Here is a 25217-nt window from a genome sequence, read left to right as displayed (position 1 = left end):
CTAGTCTATTGAGAACCAGGTGTTTTTCTATCAGTGTTGAGAACGCTTAATCATCCGATCCTGTAGTTTAAAGCCATTTAACGCAACCAAGTCTGCACCCCCATGATATAGTGCCCCCGGGGGCTTGACTCAAGTGAAAGACGATCCACATAAGCTGTGTCTTTAATGTCATTGGCGACTTTTACAGTTCAGTTCACTTTCTGACTTGTACTATTTACCTTCACTGTCTTGAAAAACTGAAGCCTAATACAGATTCATGTTCAGTCAAAGATTCCCCTCACTTACCACACTCCCTTCACCCCAGGGAAGACATAAACACAACATTTGCTGAATCTAGCGGAAGGACATCGTTTCTAGGTGTGAGCTAAGTATTCAAGTTTACCTATTTCAGCCGAGACTATTTGACCTTTAAGGTGTTCACTGTTGTTCACAGAGAGTGAAGCTGGAGGAACTCTGATTCTAGGAGGGGCTTGCTCTTCTCGTAATGGCTTCATTGCAGCTCAGGTACTGATCCTTCCAAATGGATGCCTGAGTGGAGGGGAGGGAAGGGCAAGTGCTCACTAGCTAGGCCCAAACCTGGGAAAAGGCTTACCTGGGCTGGTTGAATTTTGGTCTGAATGGCTTGGGAATGCCCCTTGGGACGTGTGGATTCTCACGACCTCTTCCAAGAACAGGAGCGTTTTGATCATCTCTGCCATTTCTTCTCCTTCAGACGTCAGGGACCTTGGACCCGTTATTGGAGAAGAGAATTGAGGAACTTCCTCAAGTCCACGTTGGCACTCCGTATGTTTCTGCCTGTATCAGTGAGTTTCAATATGTCTCATGAATGTCTTTTGAGCCTGGTATCCTCTACAGCTGTCTCCACGCCAGTATTCTCCATTGTAGCAGAACATGTCTCATCCATGTGTTCGCATCTCTCCTCAATCCGTGCAGCCAGCTTATCGGCCAGCTTCTCTTCGTGTCTCCCCTAAAGTCGACTTCACCAGGACTGGGCAAGTCTGAAAGTACCTCGGAGCCTGACCAGTAAGCTGATGACAGGCAGATCTTCCACTGTCTGCCCTTTCAGGTTCTGGAAACTGACCTGTGACCTCAGGTCTTTGGGCAGCAGCAGTATCTCGAACTTACACAGCTTCCCGGACCAAACACCTAAGCCAAGCTCCACAGAGGGCGGCAGCCCCTCCATCACACTGATCCACCCACAGAACTCTGCCCGGTTACCTAGGATCCAACAGCCACAACAAGCCTCGCGGTAAACACCAACATTCCACCTGGAATCCAACCGCTAACTGCCATCCCCAATGGCTGCTGCATCTTGTCAGTGTTGGGGGAGGGGCTGCATCCGACGAGAGGTTCCTAAGGTAAATGTGATTCTACCCACTAGCGTCCCATGGGCCTTTCTTCTTCCCTCTTTCCTTTTGTTCAGAGCTCTATGCACCGTACCAATGGAGGGAAGTGTGTCCCTTTTCAGTTGATGGTTTCACACGTCTTTAAACTTTCTAACAGTTCACAGTACACAGGGACCCACTAAAGGAGACTTATGTTCCTATAATATCCGTACACCCGGAATACATATGCGTCGCCTGATTTCTGCTGAAACACCCACACTCTCAGGACATGGATCCATTGGATTCATGGGGGCTGAAATTCCAAGAAATGAAACCAACCCCAATGTGCACTTTGCTGTCGGTCTCTTTTGCACTTAGTACACTTTGGCAGAGCTACTTGCCTTTGTTATAGGCTTCTTACATTTCTTCTCTACGTAGCCTAGAATATGGCATTCCTTCATCCTGTTGGAAGACATACAAGTCTACATCACGGACTAGGAAACCATTTGATTCCAAATCGGCATTAGTGTTAGGTCACGATATGCTCTTATGAATCAAAATTTACGAATATGAATGCACGCTTCTGATTTCCGAATACAAGTGTGCTGAGTACATGCAAGCCACGATACTGGGTCGATGCGTTCTGAATGACCCTTGACCTCACCTTGAGTATTTTCTTTTGAATAATCATGGTTCCCTTTGTATATGTCAGCCAACCATACCATTTTGGTGCTTGTTTGTTGGTTTGATTCTTTGTTGGTCTTCTTCTCGCTTGTTTTGCAAACACGTCAGGCCATGCATCTCTCCTTTCGCTTCAAACAGAGTCAAATAAGCTGATTCACTTAAGAGAGTGCTTCCAGTCACCTATGATTTCCTGCTTCCCTCTCCCATCTTTAGGGTTTTGATGTCCTCCTTAAGTTCTTCTTCTTTCTTCTCTGCCACACATGCTCTTCTTGCATTTCCAATAATGGTTTCTTCTTTCCATTCCATCTTGCTGCTTTTCTATTCAGGGGAGTTTTCTCAACCTTTCTTTTAGAAAAACTTTTGAACTGCTGAATTCTTTTAAGATTTGCCGGTCTGTAGAATTCTCTAGCTCTGCCGTTATTTGAAATGGTGTTCATGTGGCATAGGCTACCCTAGGTGGCAGCATTTGGCCATTCAGGATATGGTCTGTGTCCTGGCACTCCTCCCTGTCCTGCAATATTGCTGCCGAGATATCAGCTGAAACCCCTCTGGAGGTTTCCTTGTGACTATGTTGTCTCCTCCAGGTGCATTTTAAATCACTCGGATATTCGTGAGCTTTGTTGATTTGAATCATACAGCTGCTGGTAGGTCTATTGGGATTCCACCTCCTTCGGATGCTGTGTAATTCCTGAATTCGCATAGATGATTCTTTCTTGGCTTTCAGCAAGTTTCAGTCTGATTTTTCTACAGATAAATTTTCAGACACTTTTTGTTTCTTTATCTCTTGCTTTTCCATCTGGGACTCATGATTTCTATTCTTTCATGCCCTGTCTTAACCCAGGGTTCAACTGCAATGTTTTCATTTGTTTGCACTTGCTTTCCTATGTCTGCTTCTGACCGAGGTTTTTCTCTTCCCCTGTCTTCAACAGTCATTCACGCGTCCCTCTGCATTATCTAGTCTGCTAAGGACTGAATTTTAGCCCTGATATTATCACAACCATTGAGTTTCCTGATATTTTTGGCTCGTGTTGAGACTTTCTCTTCCCCTTTTCTGGTATTCTGCCTTTTGTGATTCTGAGACACTGGTGTTCTTCAGTGTTTTCCTGACCTTCATTTTCAACACTTGTTCTGGATAGCGTTTTGCAGACTAGTTGTTTGAAAGCTTATCTTTTGCGCCTTCAATATCTTTGGAACTGAAAATGGTACTTCCTGTTTCTTTTACTGTTCTTCTTCATCTCTACTGGTCAGGTAATATCAGGTATCTAATGTAGACTTCTAGGGCTTTGTTAATTGAAAATTTTAGACTCTTGTCTCTACGCAATTCCATGGGATTTCTGTGAGGACAATTTCTCCTAGACATTGATGCCATAACCTGTACCTGTGTGTGTTGTTTGGTATATCTCCAATTGCTGGTGTTGCATTAGTTGTGATGAACAACCCATACTGCTTCGATTAGCATAACTTCATTTTGATTATACTTATCTCACACTTCTGAAAGTGCACAGGACACTTCCTCTTGTGGAAATGAAGCTTCTAAAAGTTCTCAGCTCTGCATTCTTCTCTATGTCATTTTGGAGTGTTTCCAAAACAGCAAACTGAGAGTGCTCTTCTGCTTTTTATTGCCACGGGAATGTCCCAATGAAATCAGTTCTTTCCAGAGCTTCTCTGTCTACAGAAACACCAGTGGAAGCATATCTATGGATGTCACATATCAGGGCCTGCTGGAATGATCCCGCAGACCTTCCTTGTTGTCCTAGGTGCCGTACCGTGCCGGTGCCATCCAAAATGTAGCATCCGCCTTTGGGAGATAGTGCTGAAGGGAATGCTTCCTCTTCTCACGCTGTGGACTTGGACCACTCTCCCTTGTCCTCTCATCCTTGTGGCACGGGTGCACGAAGGCAACCACAGAGTTGTTGCGCATCCTGTGACTCAAACCAAACCATAATCCCAGCCCAGGTTATGAATGTAGCATATCCTAAGGCTTTTCATTCTGATTTCAAATTCAAGGCCCCCTGGATCCCTCAGACCAGATGCACGATATCTCTGATTCAGCCCCACACGTGCTCTATTGGCAAAATTCCCAATTGGTCCCTGGTCCTGCAGATGTACTGGGTGTGGCCATGGGACATATCGGTAATCGCAACCGCGCGACCAGTGTGGTTGATTTATTATTGGTACACAGTTCGGTTTGCTCTCTTGATTCGACCCACCACATCCCACAACGCACTCCAGATCCCTGAGACTCAGCGTGTGCCATCATCCGTAGCTCTATGCCTCACTGACCATTGCCTCTGCTACCTCAAATTTGGCAGCTTGGATCTTGGTCTCAGAATTAACTGTGGGGATATTTTGCGCTGGTTTCTTTGAGTTCTCTCAGCCAAGCATCTGCTGTGCACTCTTGTAAATCTCAGCACATCACCTTCAAACCCATGTCTCCTGTCCGCTTGAGAGTGTGCGTCCAAGTTAAACAGAGTTTCACCCTTGTTGCTCCATCACCAGGGGTCCGAACCTGCACTGGTTTCCATTCCCTGCTTTGCATTCTCCTGCTTCCAGGTGTCCTGAGGCCTCATCCTGTCTTTGGGAGTAACAGACCTCTCTTCGGCCAGTGTCCTATGCTAAGGGCTGGGTGAGTGGATGTTTCCATTGCTCTGTACATGGGAGCGAGTGAGTGCAGGTTGCACTTCTTCTCTGCCAACTGGGCATCGATGAATCAACACTATCCAGATACATTTCACAGAAATGTGATATTTGCTTAGCTCTTTGTTTCTATACAGCCGTGGTGGGAGGGATTGTCCGAAGACAACTATTTTGACATTGTGTTGATATCCCATTTGCAGTCTTTAAGAAGTTTAACAGAACTCATTTACATGTTTTGGGAGTTATACGAAAATGGAGTTATTTTTTGAAACACACTAAATCGACCTAGAAGCCAGACTTGTCAAATTTGGTAACATTGTGTCAGCTCTACGGAAAAGCTAGACAGATAGAATGCAAACTAGCAGTCCAAACTGTTCAAGGGGTCATGTCAGCTCTTTAAGGTTGAAGCCTCCGAAACCAACAGGAACCATGAAATAACTTTTGGAAACATGGAATAACCCCCAACCTTGGATACACTTGTGCATGTGGTGCCCTTTATCCCAATGACACCTACTGGCCAATGTTGGCATTTCAAGGGGTAACATCCCTCTCTAGGAAAATACAAGAGGAAACAAACCAAATATATACATTTAGGTTTGAATCCAAAAGCACCTAGAGGCATTCTAGCTAGGAGAATCCTGCTGCAGTTATGCTAGTCTATTGAGAACCAGGTGTTTTTCTATCAGTGTTGAGAACGCTTAATCATCCGATCCTGTAGTTTAAAGCCATTTAACGCAACCAAGTCTGCACCCCCATGATATAGTGCCCCCGGGGGCTTGACTCAAGTGAAAGACGATCCACATAAGCTGTGTCTTTAATGTCATTGGCGACTTTTACAGTTCAGTTCACTTTCTGACTTGTACTATTTACCTTCACTGTCTTGAAAAACTGAAGCCTAATACAGATTCATGTTCAGTCAAAGATTCCCCTCACTTACCACACTCCCTTCACCCCAGGGAAGACATAAACACAACATTTGCTGAATCTAGCGGAAGGACATCGTTTCTAGGTGTGAGCTAAGTATTCAAGTTTACCTATTTCAGCCGAGACTATTTGACCTTTAAGGTGTTCACTGTTGTTCACAGAGAGTGAAGCTGGAGGAACTCTGATTCTAGGAGGGGCTTGCTCTTCTCGTAATGGCTTCATTGCAGCTCAGGTACTGATCCTTCCAAATGGATGCCTGAGTGGAGGGGAGGGAAGGGCAAGTGCTCACTAGCTAGGCCCAAACCTGGGAAAAGGCTTACCTGGGCTTGTTGAATTTTGGTCTGAATGGCTTGGGAATGCCCCTTGGGACGTGTGGATTCTCACGACCTCTTCCAAGAACAGGAGCGTTTTGATCATCTCTTTCATTTCTTCTCCTTCAGACGTCAGGGACCTTGGACCCGTTATTGGAGAAGAGAATTGAGGAACTTCCTCAAGTCCACGTTGGCACTCCGTATGTTTCTGCCTGTATCAGTGAGTTTCAATATGTCTCATGAATGTCTTTTGAGCCTGGTATCCTCTACAGCTGTCTCCACGCCAGTATTCTCCATTGTAGCAGAACATGTCTCATCCATGTGTTCGCATCTCTCCTCAATCCGTGCAGCCAGCTTATCGGCCAGCTTCTCTTCGTGTCTCCCCTAAAGTCGACTTCACCAGGACTGGGCAAGTCTGAAAGTACCTCGGAGCCTGACCAGTAAGCTGATGACAGGCAGATCTTCCACTGTCTGCCCTTTCAGGTTCTGGAAACTGACCTGTGACCTCAGGTCTTTGGGCAGCAGCAGTATCTCGAACTTACACAGCTTCCCGGACCAAACACCTAAGCCAAGCTCCACAGAGGGCGGCAGCCCCTCCATCACACTGATCCACCCACAGAACTCTGCCCGGTTACCTAGGATCCAACAGCCACAACAAGCCTCGCGGTAAACACCAACATTCCACCTGGAATCCAACCGCTAACTGCCATCCCCAATGGCTGCTGCATCTTGTCAGTGTTGGGGGAGGGGCTGCATCCGACGAGAGGTTCCTAAGGTAAATGTGATTCTACCCACTAGCGTCCCATGGGCCTTTCTTCTTCCCTCTTTCCTTTTGTTCAGAGCTCTATGCACCGTACCAATGGAGGGAAGTGTGTCCCTTTTCAGTTGATGGTTTCACACGTCTTTAAACTTTCTAACAGTTCACAGTACACAGGGACCCACTAAAGGAGACTTATGTTCCTATAATATCCGTACACCCGGAATACATATGCGTCGCCTGATTTCTGCTGAAACACCCACACTCTCAGGACATGGATCCATTGGATTCATGGGGGCTGAAATTCCAAGAAATGAAACCAACCCCAATGTGCACTTTGCTGTCGGTCTCTTTTGCACTTAGTACACTTTGGCAGAGCTACTTGCCTTTGTTATAGGCTTCTTACATTTCTTCTCTACGTAGCCTAGAATATGGCATTCCTTCATCCTGTTGGAAGACATACAAGTCTACATCACGGACTAGGAAACCATTTGATTCCAAATCGGCATTAGTGTTAGGTCACGATATGCTCTTATGAATCAAAATTTACGAATATGAATGCACGCTTCTGATTTCCGAATACAAGTGTGCTGAGTACATGCAAGCCACGATACTGGGTCGATGCGTTCTGAATGACCCTTGACCTCACCTTGAGTATTTTCTTTTGAATAATCATGGTTCCCTTTGTATATGTCAGCCAACCATACCATTTTGGTGCTTGTTTGTTGGTTTGATTCTTTGTTGGTCTTCTTCTCGCTTGTTTTGCAAACACGTCAGGCCATGCATCTCTCCTTTCGCTTCAAACAGAGTCAAATAAGCTGATTCACTTAAGAGAGTGCTTCCAGTCACCTATGATTTCCTGCTTCCCTCTCCCATCTTTAGGGTTTTGATGTCCTCCTTAAGTTCTTCTTCTTTCTTCTCTGCCACACATGCTCTTCTTGCATTTCCAATAATGGTTTCTTCTTTCCATTCCATCTTGCTGCTTTTCTATTCAGGGGAGTTTTCTCAACCTTTCTTTTAGAAAAACTTTTGAACTGCTGAATTCTTTTAAGATTTGCCGGTCTGTAGAATTCTCTAGCTCTGCCGTTATTTGAAATGGTGTTCATGTGGCATAGGCTACCCTAGGTGGCAGCATTTGGCCATTCAGGATATGGTCTGTGTCCTGGCACTCCTCCCTGTCCTGCAATATTGCTGCCGAGATATCAGCTGAAACCCCTCTGGAGGTTTCCTTGTGACTATGTTGTCTCCTCCAGGTGCATTTTAAATCACTCGGATATTCGTGAGCTTTGTTGATTTGAATCATACAGCTGCTGGTAGGTCTATTGGGATTCCACCTCCTTCGGATGCTGTGTAATTCCTGAATTCGCATAGATGATTCTTTCTTGGCTTTCAGCAAGTTTCAGTCTGATTTTTCTACAGATAAATTTTCAGACACTTTTTGTTTCTTTATCTCTTGCTTTTCCATCTGGGACTCATGATTTCTATTCTTTCATGCCCTGTCTTAACCCAGGGTTCAACTGCAATGTTTTCATTTGTTTGCACTTGCTTTCCTATGTCTGCTTCTGACCGAGGTTTTTCTCTTCCCCTGTCTTCAACAGTCATTCACGCGTCCCTCTGCATTATCTAGTCTGCTAAGGACTGAATTTTAGCCCTGATATTATCACAACCATTGAGTTTCCTGATATTTTTGGCTCGTGTTGAGACTTTCTCTTCCCCTTTTCTGGTATTCTGCCTTTTGTGATTCTGAGACACTGGTGTTCTTCAGTGTTTTCCTGACCTTCATTTTCAACACTTGTTCTGGATAGCGTTTTGCAGACTAGTTGTTTGAAAGCTTATCTTTTGCGCCTTCAATATCTTTGGAACTGAAAATGGTACTTCCTGTTTCTTTTACTGTTCTTCTTCATCTCTACTGGTCAGGTAATATCAGGTATCTAATGTAGACTTCTAGGGCTTTGTTAATTGAAAATTTTAGACTCTTGTCTCTACGCAATTCCATGGGATTTCTGTGAGGACAATTTCTCCTAGACATTGATGCCATAACCTGTACCTGTGTGTGTTGTTTGGTATATCTCCAATTGCTGGTGTTGCATTAGTTGTGATGAACAACCCATACTGCTTCGATTAGCATAACTTCATTTTGATTATACTTATCTCACACTTCTGAAAGTGCACAGGACACTTCCTCTTGTGGAAATGAAGCTTCTAAAAGTTCTCAGCTCTGCATTCTTCTCTATGTCATTTTGGAGTGTTTCCAAAACAGCAAACTGAGAGTGCTCTTCTGCTTTTTATTGCCACGGGAATGTCCCAATGAAATCAGTTCTTTCCAGAGCTTCTCTGTCTACAGAAACACCAGTGGAAGCATATCTATGGATGTCACATATCAGGGCCTGCTGGAATGATCCCGCAGACCTTCCTTGTTGTCCTAGGTGCCGTACCGTGCCGGTGCCATCCAAAATGTAGCATCCGCCTTTGGGAGATAGTGCTGAAGGGAATGCTTCCTCTTCTCACGCTGTGGACTTGGACCACTCTCCCTTGTCCTCTCATCCTTGTGGCACGGGTGCACGAAGGCAACCACAGAGTTGTTGCGCATCCTGTGACTCAAACCAAACCATAATCCCAGCCCAGGTTATGAATGTAGCATATCCTAAGGCTTTTCATTCTGATTTCAAATTCAAGGCCCCCTGGATCCCTCAGACCAGATGCACGATATCTCTGATTCAGCCCCACACGTGCTCTATTGGCAAAATTCCCAATTGGTCCCTGGTCCTGCAGATGTACTGGGTGTGGCCATGGGACATATCGGTAATCGCAACCGCGCGACCAGTGTGGTTGATTTATTATTGGTACACAGTTCGGTTTGCTCTCTTGATTCGACCCACCACATCCCACAACGCACTCCAGATCCCTGAGACTCAGCGTGTGCCATCATCCGTAGCTCTATGCCTCACTGACCATTGCCTCTGCTACCTCAAATTTGGCAGCTTGGATCTTGGTCTCAGAATTAACTGTGGGGATATTTTGCGCTGGTTTCTTTGAGTTCTCTCAGCCAAGCATCTGCTGTGCACTCTTGTAAATCTCAGCACATCACCTTCAAACCCATGTCTCCTGTCCGCTTGAGAGTGTGCGTCCAAGTTAAACAGAGTTTCACCCTTGTTGCTCCATCACCAGGGGTCCGAACCTGCACTGGTTTCCATTCCCTGCTTTGCATTCTCCTGCTTCCAGGTGTCCTGAGGCCTCATCCTGTCTTTGGGAGTAACAGACCTCTCTTCGGCCAGTGTCCTATGCTAAGGGCTGGGTGAGTGGATGTTTCCATTGCTCTGTACATGGGAGCGAGTGAGTGCAGGTTGCACTTCTTCTCTGCCAACTGGGCATCGATGAATCAACACTATCCAGATACATTTCACAGAAATGTGATATTTGCTTAGCTCTTTGTTTCTATACAGCCGTGGTGGGAGGGATTGTCCGAAGACAACTATTTTGACATTGTGTTGATATCCCATTTGCAGTCTTTAAGAAGTTTAACAGAACTCATTTACATGTTTTGGGAGTTATACGAAAATGGAGTTATTTTTTGAAACACACTAAATCGACCTAGAAGCCAGACTTGTCAAATTTGGTAACATTGTGTCAGCTCTACGGAAAAGCTAGACAGATAGAATGCAAACTAGCAGTCCAAACTGTTCAAGGGGTCATGTCAGCTCTTTAAGGTTGAAGCCTCCGAAACCAACAGGAACCATGAAATAACTTTTGGAAACATGGAATAACCCCCAACCTTGGATACACTTGTGCATGTGGTGCCCTTTATCCCAATGACACCTACTGGCCAATGTTGGCATTTCAAGGGGTAACATCCCTCTCTAGGAAAATACAAGAGGAAACAAACCAAATATATACATTTAGGTTTGAATCCAAAAGCACCTAGAGGCATTCTAGCTAGGAGAATCCTGCTGCAGTTATGCTAGTCTATTGAGAACCAGGTGTTTTTCTATCAGTGTTGAGAACGCTTAATCATCCGATCCTGTAGTTTAAAGCCATTTAACGCAACCAAGTCTGCACCCCCATGATATAGTGCCCCCGGGGGCTTGACTCAAGTGAAAGACGATCCACATAAGCTGTGTCTTTAATGTCATTGGCGACTTTTACAGTTCAGTTCACTTTCTGACTTGTACTATTTACCTTCACTGTCTTGAAAAACTGAAGCCTAATACAGATTCATGTTCAGTCAAAGATTCCCCTCACTTACCACACTCCCTTCACCCCAGGGAAGACATAAACACAACATTTGCTGAATCTAGCGGAAGGACATCGTTTCTAGGTGTGAGCTAAGTATTCAAGTTTACCTATTTCAGCCGAGACTATTTGACCTTTAAGGTGTTCACTGTTGTTCACAGAGAGTGAAGCTGGAGGAACTCTGATTCTAGGAGGGGCTTGCTCTTCTCGTAATGGCTTCATTGCAGCTCAGGTACTGATCCTTCCAAATGGATGCCTGAGTGGAGGGGAGGGAAGGGCAAGTGCTCACTAGCTAGGCCCAAACCTGGGAAAAGGCTTACCTGGGCTTGTTGAATTTTGGTCTGAATGGCTTGGGAATGCCCCTTGGGACGTGTGGATTCTCACGACCTCTTCCAAGAACAGGAGCGTTTTGATCATCTCTTTCATTTCTTCTCCTTCAGACGTCAGGGACCTTGGACCCGTTATTGGAGAAGAGAATTGAGGAACTTCCTCAAGTCCACGTTGGCACTCCGTATGTTTCTGCCTGTATCAGTGAGTTTCAATATGTCTCATGAATGTCTTTTGAGCCTGGTATCCTCTACAGCTGTCTCCACGCCAGTATTCTCCATTGTAGCAGAACATGTCTCATCCATGTGTTCGCATCTCTCCTCAATCCGTGCAGCCAGCTTATCGGCCAGCTTCTCTTCGTGTCTCCCCTAAAGTCGACTTCACCAGGACTGGGCAAGTCTGAAAGTACCTCGGAGCCTGACCAGTAAGCTGATGACAGGCAGATCTTCCACTGTCTGCCCTTTCAGGTTCTGGAAACTGACCTGTGACCTCAGGTCTTTGGGCAGCAGCAGTATCTCGAACTTACACAGCTTCCCGGACCAAACACCTAAGCCAAGCTCCACAGAGGGCGGCAGCCCCTCCATCACACTGATCCACCCACAGAACTCTGCCCGGTTACCTAGGATCCAACAGCCACAACAAGCCTCGCGGTAAACACCAACATTCCACCTGGAATCCAACCGCTAACTGCCATCCCCAATGGCTGCTGCATCTTGTCAGTGTTGGGGGAGGGGCTGCATCCGACGAGAGGTTCCTAAGGTAAATGTGATTCTACCCACTAGCGTCCCATGGGCCTTTCTTCTTCCCTCTTTCCTTTTGTTCAGAGCTCTATGCACCGTACCAATGGAGGGAAGTGTGTCCCTTTTCAGTTGATGGTTTCACACGTCTTTAAACTTTCTAACAGTTCACAGTACACAGGGACCCACTAAAGGAGACTTATGTTCCTATAATATCCGTACACCCGGAATACATATGCGTCGCCTGATTTCTGCTGAAACACCCACACTCTCAGGACATGGATCCATTGGATTCATGGGGGCTGAAATTCCAAGAAATGAAACCAACCCCAATGTGCACTTTGCTGTCGGTCTCTTTTGCACTTAGTACACTTTGGCAGAGCTACTTGCCTTTGTTATAGGCTTCTTACATTTCTTCTCTACGTAGCCTAGAATATGGCATTCCTTCATCCTGTTGGAAGACATACAAGTCTACATCACGGACTAGGAAACCATTTGATTCCAAATCGGCATTAGTGTTAGGTCACGATATGCTCTTATGAATCAAAATTTACGAATATGAATGCACGCTTCTGATTTCCGAATACAAGTGTGCTGAGTACATGCAAGCCACGATACTGGGTCGATGCGTTCTGAATGACCCTTGACCTCACCTTGAGTATTTTCTTTTGAATAATCATGGTTCCCTTTGTATATGTCAGCCAACCATACCATTTTGGTGCTTGTTTGTTGGTTTGATTCTTTGTTGGTCTTCTTCTCGCTTGTTTTGCAAACACGTCAGGCCATGCATCTCTCCTTTCGCTTCAAACAGAGTCAAATAAGCTGATTCACTTAAGAGAGTGCTTCCAATCACCTATGATTTCCTGCTTCCCTCTCCCATCTTTAGGGTTTTGATGTCCTCCTTAAGTTCTTCTTCTTTCTTCTCTGCCACACATGCTCTTCTTGCATTTCCAATAATGGTTTCTTCTTTCCATTCCATCTTGCTGCTTTTCTATTCAGGGGAGTTTTCTCAACCTTTCTTTTAGAAAAACTTTTGAACTGCTGAATTCTTTTAAGATTTGCCGGTCTGTAGAATTCTCTAGCTCTGCCGTTATTTGAAATGGTGTTCATGTGGCATAGGCTACCCTAGGTGGCAGCATTTGGCCATTCAGGATATGGTCTGTGTCCTGGCACTCCTCCCTGTCCTGCAATATTGCTGCCGAGATATCAGCTGAAACCCCTCTGGAGGTTTCCTTGTGACTATGTTGTCTCCTCCAGGTGCATTTTAAATCACTCGGATATTCGTGAGCTTTGTTGATTTGAATCATACAGCTGCTGGTAGGTCTATTGGGATTCCACCTCCTTCGGATGCTGTGTAATTCCTGAATTCGCATAGATGATTCTTTCTTGGCTTTCAGCAAGTTTCAGTCTGATTTTTCTACAGATAAATTTTCAGACACTTTTTGTTTCTTTATCTCTTGCTTTTCCATCTGGGACTCATGATTTCTATTCTTTCATGCCCTGTCTTAACCCAGGGTTCAACTGCAATGTTTTCATTTGTTTGCACTTGCTTTCCTATGTCTGCTTCTGACCGAGGTTTTTCTCTTCCCCTGTCTTCAACAGTCATTCACGCGTCCCTCTGCATTATCTAGTCTGCTAAGGACTGAATTTTAGCCCTGATATTATCACAACCATTGAGTTTCCTGATATTTTTGGCTCGTGTTGAGACTTTCTCTTCCCCTTTTCTGGTATTCTGCCTTTTGTGATTCTGAGACACTGGTGTTCTTCAGTGTTTTCCTGACCTTCATTTTCAACACTTGTTCTGGATAGCGTTTTGCAGACTAGTTGTTTGAAAGCTTATCTTTTGCGCCTTCAATATCTTTGGAACTGAAAATGGTACTTCCTGTTTCTTTTACTGTTCTTCTTCATCTCTACTGGTCAGGTAATATCAGGTATCTAATGTAGACTTCTAGGGCTTTGTTAATTGAAAATTTTAGACTCTTGTCTCTACGCAATTCCATGGGATTTCTGTGAGGACAATTTCTCCTAGACATTGATGCCATAACCTGTACCTGTGTGTGTTGTTTGGTATATCTCCAATTGCTGGTGTTGCATTAGTTGTGATGAACAACCCATACTGCTTCGATTAGCATAACTTCATTTTGATTATACTTATCTCACACTTCTGAAAGTGCACAGGACACTTCCTCTTGTGGAAATGAAGCTTCTAAAAGTTCTCAGCTCTGCATTCTTCTCTATGTCATTTTGGAGTGTTTCCAAAACAGCAAACTGAGAGTGCTCTTCTGCTTTTTATTGCCACGGGAATGTCCCAATGAAATCAGTTCTTTCCAGAGCTTCTCTGTCTACAGAAACACCAGTGGAAGCATATCTATGGATGTCACATATCAGGGCCTGCTGGAATGATCCCGCAGACCTTCCTTGTTGTCCTAGGTGCCGTACCGTGCCGGTGCCATCCAAAATGTAGCATCCGCCTTTGGGAGATAGTGCTGAAGGGAATGCTTCCTCTTCTCACGCTGTGGACTTGGACCACTCTCCCTTGTCCTCTCATCCTTGTGGCACGGGTGCACGAAGGCAACCACAGAGTTGTTGCGCATCCTGTGACTCAAACCAAACCATAATCCCAGCCCAGGTTATGAATGTAGCATATCCTAAGGCTTTTCATTCTGATTTCAAATTCAAGGCCCCCTGGATCCCTCAGACCAGATGCACGATATCTCTGATTCAGCCCCACACGTGCTCTATTGGCAAAATTCCCAATTGGTCCCTGGTCCTGCAGATGTACTGGGTGTGGCCATGGGACATATCGGTAATCGCAACCGCGCGACCAGTGTGGTTGATTTATTATTGGTACACAGTTCGGTTTGCTCTCTTGATTCGACCCACCACATCCCACAATGCACTCCAGATCCCTGAGACTCAGCGTGTGCCATCATCCGTAGCTCTATGCCTCACTGACCATTGCCTCTGCTACCTCAAATTTGGCAGCTTGGATCTTGGTCTCAGAATTAACTGTGGGGATATTTTGCGCTGGTTTCTTTGAGTTCTCTCAGCCAAGCATCTGCTGTGCACTCTTGTAAATCTCAGCACATCACCTTCAAACCCATGTCTCCTGTCCGCTTGAGAGTGTGCGTCCAAGTTAAACAGAGTTTCACCCTTGTTGCTCCATCACCAGGGGTCCGAACCTGCACTGGTTTCCATTCCCTGCTTTGCATTCTCCTGCTTCCAGGTGTCCTGAGGCCTCATCCTGTCTTTGGGAGTAACAGACCTCTCTTCGGCCAGTGTCCTATGCTAAGGGCTGGGTGAGTGGATGTTTCCATTGCTCTGTACATGGGAGCGAGTGAGTGCAGGTTGCACTTCTTCTCTGCCAACTGGGCATCGATGAATCAACACTATCCAGATACATTTCACAGAAATGTGATATTTGCTTAGCTCTTTGTTTCTATACAGCCGTGGTGGGAGGGATTGTCCGAAGACAACTATTTTGACATTGTGTTGATATCCCATTTGCAGTCTTTAAGAAGTTTAACAGAACTCATTTACATGTTTTGGGAGTTATACGAAAATGGAGTTATTTTTTGAAACACACTAAATCGACCTAGAAGCCAGACTTGTCAAATTTGGTAACATTGTGTCAGCTCTACGGAAAAGCTAGACAGATAGAATGCAAACTAGCAGTCCAAACTGTTCAAGGGGTCATGTCAGCTCTTTAAGGTTGAAGCCTCCGAAACCAACAGGAACCATGAAATAACTTTTGGAAACATGGAATAACCCCCAACCTTGGATACACTTGTGCATGTGGTGCCCTTTATCCCAATGACACCTACTGGCCAATGTTGGCATTTCAAGGGGTAACATCCCTCTCTAGGAAAATACAAGAGGAAACAAACCAAATATATACATTTAGGTTTGAATCCAAAAGCACCTAGAGGCATTCTAGCTAGGAGAATCCTGCTGCAGTTATGCTAGTCTATTGAGAACCAGGTGTTTTTCTATCAGTGTTGAGAACGCTTAATCATCCGATCCTGTAGTTTAAAGCCATTTAACGCAACCAAGTCTGCACCCCCATGATATAGTGCCCCCGGGGGCTTGACTCAAGTGAAAGACGATCCACATAAGCTGTGTCTTTAATGTCATTGGCGACTTTTACAGTTCAGTTCACTTTCTGACTTGTACTATTTACCTTCACTGTCTTGAAAAACTGAAGCCTAATACAGATTCATGTTCAGTCAAAGATTCCCCTCACTTACCACACTCCCTTCACCCCAGGGAAGACATAAACACAACATTTGCTGAATCTAGCGGAAGGACATCGTTTCTAGGTGTGAGCTAAGTATTCAAGTTTACCTATTTCAGCCGAGACTATTTGACCTTTAAGGTGTTCACTGTTGTTCACAGAGAGTGAAGCTGGAGGAACTCTGATTCTAGGAGGGGCTTGCTCTTCTCGTAATGGCTTCATTGCAGCTCAGGTACTGATCCTTCCAAATGGATGCCTGAGTGGAGGGGAGGGAAGGGCAAGTGCTCACTAGCTAGGCCCAAACCTGGGAAAAGGCTTACCTGGGCTGGTTGAATTTTGGTCTGAATGGCTTGGGAATGCCCCTTGGGACGTGTGGATTCTCACGACCTCTTCCAAGAACAGGAGCGTTTTGATCATCTCTGCCATTTCTTCTCCTTCAGACGTCAGGGACCTTGGACCCGTTATTGGAGAAGAGAATTGAGGAACTTCCTCAAGTCCACGTTGGCACTCCGTAGGTTTCTGCCTGTATCAGTGAGTTTCAATATGTCTCATGAATGTCTTTTGAGCCTGGTATCCTCTACAGCTGTCTCCACGCCAGTATTCTCCATTGTAGCAGAACATGTCTCATCCATGTGTTCGCATCGCTCCTCAATCCGTGCAGCCAGCTTATCGGCCAGCTTCTCTTCGTGTCTCCCCTAAAGTCGACTTCACCAGGACTGGGCAAGTCTGAAAGTACCTCGGAGCCTGACCAGTAAGCTGATGACAGGCAGATCTTCCACTGTCTGCCCTTTCAGGTTCTGGAAACTGACCTGTGACCTCAGGTCTTTGGGCAGCAGCAGTATCTCGAACTTACACAGCTTCCCGGACCAAACACCTAAGCCAAGCTCCACAGAGGGCGGCAGCCCCTCCATCACACTGATCCACCCACAGAACTCTGCCCGGTTACCTAGGATCCAACAGCCACAACAAGCCTCGCGGTAAACACCAACATTCCACCTGGAATCCAACCGCTAACTGCCATCCCCAATGGCTGCTGCATCTTGTCAGTGTTGGGGGAGGGGCTGCATCCGACGAGAGGTTCCTAAGGTAAATGTGATTCTACCCACTAGCGTCCCATGGGCCTTTCTTCTTCCCTCTTTCCTTTTGTTCAGAGCTCTATGCACCGTACCAATGGAGGGAAGTGTGTCCCTTTTCAGTTGATGGTTTCACACGTCTTTAAACTTTCTAACAGTTCACAGTACACAGGGACCCACTAAAGGAGACTTATGTTCCTATAATATCCGTACACCCGGAATACATATGCGTCGCCTGATTTCTGCTGAAACACCCACACTCTCAGGACATGGATCCATTGGATTCATGGGGGCTGAAATTCCAAGAAATGAAACCAACCCCAATGTGCACTTTGCTGTCGGTCTCTTTTGCACTTAGTACACTTTGGCAGAGCTACTTGCCTTTGTTATAGGCTTCTTACATTTCTTCTCTACTTAGCCTAGAATATGGCATTCCTTCATCCTGTTGGAAGACATACAAGTCTACATCACGGACTAGGAAACCATTTGATTCCAAATCGGCATTAGTGTTAAGTCACGATATGCTCTTATGAATCAAAATTTACGAATATGAATGCACGCTTCTGATTTCCGAATACAAGTGTGCTGAGTACATGCAAGCCACGATACTGGGTCGATGCGTTCTGAATGACCCTTGACCTCACCTTGAGTATTTTCTTTTGAATAATCATGGTTCCCTTTGTATATGTCAGCCAACCATACCATTTTGGTGCTTGTTTGTTGGTTTGATTCTTTGTTGGTCTTCTTCTCGCTTGTTTTGCAAACACGTCAGGCCATGCATCTCTCCTTTCGCTTCAAACAGAGTCAAATAAGCTGATTCACTTAAGAGAGTGCTTCCAATCACCTATGATTTCCTGCTTCCCTCTCCCATCTTTAGGGTTTTGATGTCCTCCTTAAGTTCTTCTTCTTTCTTCTCTGCCACACATGCTCTTCTTGCATTTCCAATAATGGTTTCTTCTTTCCATTCCATCTTGCTGCTTTTCTATTCAGGGGAGTTTTCTCAACCTTTCTTTTAGAAAAACTTTTGAACTGCTGAATTCTTTTAAGATTTGCCGGTCTGTAGAATTCTCTAGCTCTGCCGTTATTTGAAATGGTGTTCATGTGGCATAGGCTACCCTAGGTGGCAGCATTTGGCCATTCAGGATATGGTCTGTGTCCTGGCACTCCTCCCTGTCCTGCAATATTGCTGCCGAGATATCAGCTGAAACCCCTCTGGAGGTTTCCTTGTGACTATGTTGTCTCCTCCAGGTGCATTTTAAATCACTCGGATATTCGTGAGCTTTGTTGATTTGAATCATACAGCTGCTGGTAGGTCTATTGGGATTCCACCTCCTTCGGATGCTGTGTAATTCCTGAATTCGCATAGATGATTCTTTCTTGGCTTTCAGCAAGTTTCAGTCTGATTTTTCTACAGATAAATTTTCAGACACTTTTTGTTTCTTTATCTCTTGCTTTTCCATCTGGGACTCATGATTTCTATTCTTTCATGCCCTGTCTTAACCCAGGGTTCAACTGCAATGTTTTCATTTGTTTGCACTTGCTTTCCTATGTCTGCTTCTGACCGAGGTTTTTCTCTTCCCCTGTCTTCAACAGTCATTCACGCGTCCCTCTGCATTATCTAGTCTGCTAAGGACTGAATTTTAGCCCTGATATTATCACAACCATTGAGTTTCCTGATATTTTTGGCTCGTGTTGAGACTTTCTCTTCCCCTTTTCTGGTATTCTGCCTTTTGTGATTCTGAGACACTGGTGTTCTTCAGTGTTTTCCTGACCTTCATTTTCAACACTTGTTCTGGATAGCGTTTTGCAGACTAGTTGTTTGAAAGCTTATCTTTTGCGCCTTCAATATCTTTGGAACTGAAAATGGTACTTCCTGTTTCTTTTACTGTTCTTCTTCATCTCTACTGGTCAGGTAATATCAGGTATCTAATGTAGACTTCTAGGGCTTTGTTAATTGAAAATTTTAGACTCTTGTCTCTACGCAATTCCATGGGATTTCTGTGAGGACAATTTCTCCTAGACATTGATGCCATAACCTGTACCTGTGTGTGTTGTTTGGTATATCTCCAATTGCTGGTGTTGCATTAGTTGTGATGAACAACCCATACTGCTTCGATTAGCATAACTTCATTTTGATTATACTTATCTCACACTTCTGAAAGTGCACAGGACACTTCCTCTTGTGGAAATGAAGCTTCTAAAAGTTCTCAGCTCTGCATTCTTCTCTATGTCATTTTGGAGTGTTTCCAAAACAGCAAACTGAGAGTGCTCTTCTGCTTTTTATTGCCACGGGAATGTCCCAATGAAATCAGTTCTTTCCAGAGCTTCTCTGTCTACAGAAACACCAGTGGAAGCATATCTATGGATGTCACATATCAGGGCCTGCTGGAATGATCCCGCAGACCTTCCTTGTTGTCCTAGGTGCCGTACCGTGCCGGTGCCATCCAAAATGTAGCATCCGCCTTTGGGAGATAGTGCTGAAGGGAATGCTTCCTCTTCTCACGCTGTGGACTTGGACCACTCTCCCTTGTCCTCTCATCCTTGTGGCACGGGTGCACGAAGGCAACCACAGAGTTGTTGCGCATCCTGTGACTCAAACCAAACCATAATCCCAGCCCAGGTTATGAATGTAGCATATCCTAAGGCTTTTCATTCTGATTTCAAATTCAAGGCCCCCTGGATCCCTCAGACCAGATGCACGATATCTCTGATTCAGCCCCACACGTGCTCTATTGGCAAAATTCCCAATTGGTCCCTGGTCCTGCAGATGTACTGGGTGTGGCCATGGGACATATCGGTAATCGCAACCGCGCGACCAGTGTGGTTGATTTATTATTGGTACACAGTTCGGTTTGCTCTCTTGATTCGACCCACCACATCCCACAACGCACTCCAGATCCCTGAGACTCAGCGTGTGCCATCATCCGTAGCTCTATGCCTCACTGACCATTGCCTCTGCTACCTCAAATTTGGCAGCTTGGATCTTGGTCTCAGAATTAACTGTGGGGATATTTTGCGCTGGTTTCTTTGAGTTCTCTCAGCCAAGCATCTGCTGTGCACTCTTGTAAATCTCAGCACATCACCTTCAAACCCATGTCTCCTGTCCGCTTGAGAGTGTGCGTCCAAGTTAAACAGAGTTTCACCCTTGTTGCTCCATCACCAGGGGTCCGAACCTGCACTGGTTTCCATTCCCTGCTTTGCATTCTCCTGCTTCCAGGTGTCCTGAGGCCTCATCCTGTCTTTGGGAGTAACAGACCTCTCTTCGGCCAGTGTCCTATGCTAAGGGCTGGGTGAGTGGATGTTTCCATTGCTCTGTACATGGGAGCGAGTGAGTGCAGGTTGCACTTCTTCTCTGCCAACTGGGCATCGATGAATCAACACTATCCAGATACATTTCACAGAAATGTGATATTTGCTTAGCTCTTTGTTTCTATACAGCCGTGGTGGGAGGGATTGTCCGAAGACAACTATTTTGACATTGTGTTGATATCCCATTTGCAGTCTTTAAGAAGTTTAACAGAACTCATTTACATGTTTTGGGAGTTATACGAAAATGGAGTTATTTTTTGAAACACACTAAATCGACCTAGAAGCCAGACTTGTCAAATTTGGTAACATTGTGTCAGCTCTACGGAAAAGCTAGACAGATAGAATGCAAACTAGCAGTCCAAACTGTTCAAGGGGTCATGTCAGCTCTTTAAGGTTGAAGCCTCCGAAACCAACAGGAACCATGAAATAACTTTTGGAAACATGGAATAACCCCCAACCTTGGATACACTTGTGCATGTGGTGCCCTTTATCCCAATGACACCTACTGGCCAATGTTGGCATTTCAAGGGGTAACATCCCTCTCTAGGAAAATACAAGAGGAAACAAACCAAATATATACATTTAGGTTTGAATCCAAAAGCACCTAGAGGCATTCTAGCTAGGAGAATCCTGCTGCAGTTATGCTAGTCTATTGAGAACCAGGTGTTTTTCTATCAGTGTTGAGAACGCTTAATCATCCGATCCTGTAGTTTAAAGCCATTTAACGCAACCAAGTCTGCACCCCCATGATATAGTGCCCCCGGGGGCTTGACTCAAGTGAAAGACGATCCACATAAGCTGTGTCTTTAATGTCATTGGCGACTTTTACAGTTCAGTTCACTTTCTGACTTGTACTATTTACCTTCACTGTCTTGAAAAACTGAAGCCTAATACAGATTCATGTTCAGTCAAAGATTCCCCTCACTTACCACACTCCCTTCACCCCAGGGAAGACATAAACACAACATTTGCTGAATCTAGCGGAAGGACATCGTTTCTAGGTGTGAGCTAAGTATTCAAGTTTACCTATTTCAGCCGAGACTATTTGACCTTTAAGGTGTTCACTGTTGTTCACAGAGAGTGAAGCTGGAGGAACTCTGATTCTAGGAGGGGCTTGCTCTTCTCGTAATGGCTTCATTGCAGCTCAGGTACTGATCCTTCCAAATGGATGCCTGAGTGGAGGGGAGGGAAGGGCAAGTGCTCACTAGCTAGGCCCAAACCTGGGAAAAGGCTTACCTGGGCTGGTTGAATTTTGGTCTGAATGGCTTGGGAATGCCCCTTGGGACGTGTGGATTCTCACGACCTCTTCCAAGAACAGGAGCGTTTTGATCATCTCTGCCATTTCTTCTCCTTCAGACGTCAGGGACCTTGGACCCGTTATTGGAGAAGAGAATTGAGGAACTTCCTCAAGTCCACGTTGGCACTCCGTAGGTTTCTGCCTGTATCAGTGAGTTTCAATATGTCTCATGAATGTCTTTTGAGCCTGGTATCCTCTACAGCTGTCTCCACGCCAGTATTCTCCATTGTAGCAGAACATGTCTCATCCATGTGTTCGCATCTCTCCTCAATCCGTGCAGCCAGCTTATCGGCCAGCTTCTCTTCGTGTCTCCCCTAAAGTCGACTTCACCAGGACTGGGCAAGTCTGAAAGTACCTCGGAGCCTGACCAGTAAGCTGATGACAGGCAGATCTTCCACTGTCTGCCCTTTCAGGTTCTGGAAACTGACCTGTGACCTCAGGTCTTTGGGCAGCAGCAGTATCTCGAACTTACACAGCTTCCCGGACCAAACACCTAAGCCAAGCTCCACAGAGGGCGGCAGCCCCTCCATCACACTGATCCACCCACAGAACTCTGCCCGGTTACCTAGGATCCAACAGCCACAACAAGCCTCGCGGTAAACACCAACATTCCACCTGGAATCCAACCGCTAACTGCCATCCCCAATGGCTGCTGCATCTTGTCAGTGTTGGGGGAGGGGCTGCATCCGACGAGAGGTTCCTAAGGTAAATGTGATTCTACCCACTAGCGTCCCATGGGCCTTTCTTCTTCCCTCTTTCCTTTTGTTCAGAGCTCTATGCACCGTACCAATGGAGGGAAGTGTGTCCCTTTTCAGTTGATGGTTTCACACGTCTTTAAACTTTCTAACAGTTCACAGTACACAGGGACCCACTAAAGGAGACTTATGTTCCTATAATATCCGTACACCCGGAATACATATGCGTCGCCTGATTTCTGCTGAAACACCCACACTCTCAGGACATGGATCCATTGGATTCATGGGGGCTGAAATTCCAAGAAATGAAACCAACCCCAATGTGCACTTTGCTGTCGGTCTCTTTTGCACTTAGTACACTTTGGCAGAGCTACTTGCCTTTGTTATAGGCTTCTTACATTTCTTCTCTACGTAGCCTAGAATATGGCATTCCTTCATCCTGTTGGAAGACATACAAGTCTACATCACGGACTAGGAAACCATTTGATTCCAAATCGGCATTAGTGTTAGGTCACGATATGCTCTTATGAATCAAAATTTACGAATATGAATGCACGCTTCTGATTTCCGAATACAAGTGTGCTGAGTACATGCAAGCCACGATACTGGGTCGATGCGTTCTGAATGACCCTTGACCTCACCTTGAGTATTTTCTTTTGAATAATCATGGTTCCCTTTGTATATGTCAGCCAACCATACCATTTTGGTGCTTGTTTGTTGGTTTGATTCTTTGTTGGTCTTCTTCTCGCTTGTTTTGCAAACACGTCAGGCCATGCATCTCTCCTTTCGCTTCAAACAGAGTCAAATAAGCTGATTCACTTAAGAGAGTGCTTCCAATCACCTATGATTTCCTGCTTCCCTCTCCCATCTTTAGGGTTTTGATGTCCTCCTTAAGTTCTTCTTCTTTCTTCTCTGCCACACATGCTCTTCTTGCATTTCCAATAATGGTTTCTTCTTTCCATTCCATCTTGCTGCTTTTCTATTCAGGGGAGTTTTCTCAACCTTTCTTTTAGAAAAACTTTTGAACTGCTGAATTCTTTTAAGATTTGCCGGTCTGTAGAATTCTCTAGCTCTGCCGTTATTTGAAATGGTGTTCATGTGGCATAGGCTACCCTAGGTGGCAGCATTTGGCCATTCAGGATATGGTCTGTGTCCTGGCACTCCTCCCTGTCCTGCAATATTGCTGCCGAGATATCAGCTGAAACCCCTCTGGAGGTTTCCTTGTGACTATGTTGTCTCCTCCAGGTGCATTTTAAATCACTCGGATATTCGTGAGCTTTGTTGATTTGAATCATACAGCTGCTGGTAGGTCTATTGGGATTCCACCTCCTTCGGATGCTGTGTAATTCCTGAATTCGCATAGATGATTCTTTCTTGGCTTTCAGCAAGTTTCAGTCTGATTTTTCTACAGATAAATTTTCAGACACTTTTTGTTTCTTTATCTCTTGCTTTTCCATCTGGGACTCATGATTTCTATTCTTTCATGCCCTGTCTTAACCCAGGGTTCAACTGCAATGTTTTCATTTGTTTGCACTTGCTTTCCTATGTCTGCTTCTGACCGAGGTTTTTCTCTTCCCCTGTCTTCAACAGTCATTCACGCGTCCCTCTGCATTATCTAGTCTGCTAAGGACTGAATTTTAGCCCTGATATTATCACAACCATTGAGTTTCCTGATATTTTTGGCTCGTGTTGAGACTTTCTCTTCCCCTTTTCTGGTATTCTGCCTTTTGTGATTCTGAGACACTGGTGTTCTTCAGTGTTTTCCTGACCTTCATTTTCAACACTTGTTCTGGATAGCGTTTTGCAGACTAGTTGTTTGAAAGCTTATCTTTTGCGCCTTCAATATCTTTGGAACTGAAAATGGTACTTCCTGTTTCTTTTACTGTTCTTCTTCATCTCTACTGGTCAGGTAATATCAGGTATCTAATGTAGACTTCTAGGGCTTTGTTAATTGAAAATTTTAGACTCTTGTCTCTACGCAATTCCATGGGATTTCTGTGAGGACAATTTCTCCTAGACATTGATGCCATAACCTGTACCTGTGTGTGTTGTTTGGTATATCTCCAATTGCTGGTGTTGCATTAGTTGTGATGAACAACCCATACTGCTTCGATTAGCATAACTTCATTTTGATTATACTTATCTCACACTTCTGAAAGTGCACAGGACACTTCCTCTTGTGGAAATGAAGCTTCTAAAAGTTCTCAGCTCTGCATTCTTCTCTATGTCATTTTGGAGTGTTTCCAAAACAGCAAACTGAGAGTGCTCTTCTGCTTTTTATTGCCACGGGAATGTCCCAATGAAATCAGTTCTTTCCAGAGCTTCTCTGTCTACAGAAACACCAGTGGAAGCATATCTATGGATGTCACATATCAGGGCCTGCTGGAATGATCCCGCAGACCTTCCTTGTTGTCCTAGGTGCCGTACCGTGCCGGTGCCATCCAAAATGTAGCATCCGCCTTTGGGAGATAGTGCTGAAGGGAATGCTTCCTCTTCTCACGCTGTGGACTTGGACCACTCTCCCTTGTCCTCTCATCCTTGTGGCACGGGTGCACGAAGGCAACCACAGAGTTGTTGCGCATCCTGTGACTCAAACCAAACCATAATCCCAGCCCAGGTTATGAATGTAGCATATCCTAAGGCTTTTCATTCTGATTTCAAATTCAAGGCCCCCTGG

The 25217-nt window shown here is 45.1% G+C and overlaps 3 long non-coding RNA genes across 3 annotated transcripts; all 3 read left to right on the top strand.

Annotated features, from left to right (window-relative positions):
- The first annotated feature begins 1177 nt into the window (after positions 1-1177).
- Positions 1178-6257, top strand: LOC140694081 (uncharacterized). The gene is made up of 3 exons (XR_012069837.1): positions 1178-1358; positions 5732-5802; positions 6011-6257. It is a non-coding gene; the product is annotated as an uncharacterized lncRNA (long non-coding RNA).
- Positions 6258-6483: 226 nt separating this feature from the next.
- LOC140694079 (uncharacterized) lies at positions 6484-11555 on the top strand. Its single transcript, XR_012069834.1, has 3 exons — positions 6484-6656; positions 11030-11100; positions 11309-11555. It is a non-coding gene; the product is annotated as an uncharacterized lncRNA (long non-coding RNA).
- Positions 11556-21578: 10023 nt separating this feature from the next.
- Positions 21579-22328, top strand: LOC140694076 (uncharacterized). Its single transcript, XR_012069830.1, has 3 exons — positions 21579-21696; positions 21905-21995; positions 22126-22328. It is a non-coding gene; the product is annotated as an uncharacterized lncRNA (long non-coding RNA).
- Positions 22329-25217: the final 2889 nt, after the last annotated feature.

The sequence above is a fragment of the Vicugna pacos genome, unplaced genomic scaffold, assembly GCF_048564905.1.
Source record: "Vicugna pacos unplaced genomic scaffold, VicPac4 scaffold_20, whole genome shotgun sequence".
Taxonomy (NCBI): domain Eukaryota; kingdom Metazoa; phylum Chordata; class Mammalia; order Artiodactyla; family Camelidae; genus Vicugna; species Vicugna pacos.
This window is presented reverse-complemented; position numbering and strand designations above follow the sequence as displayed.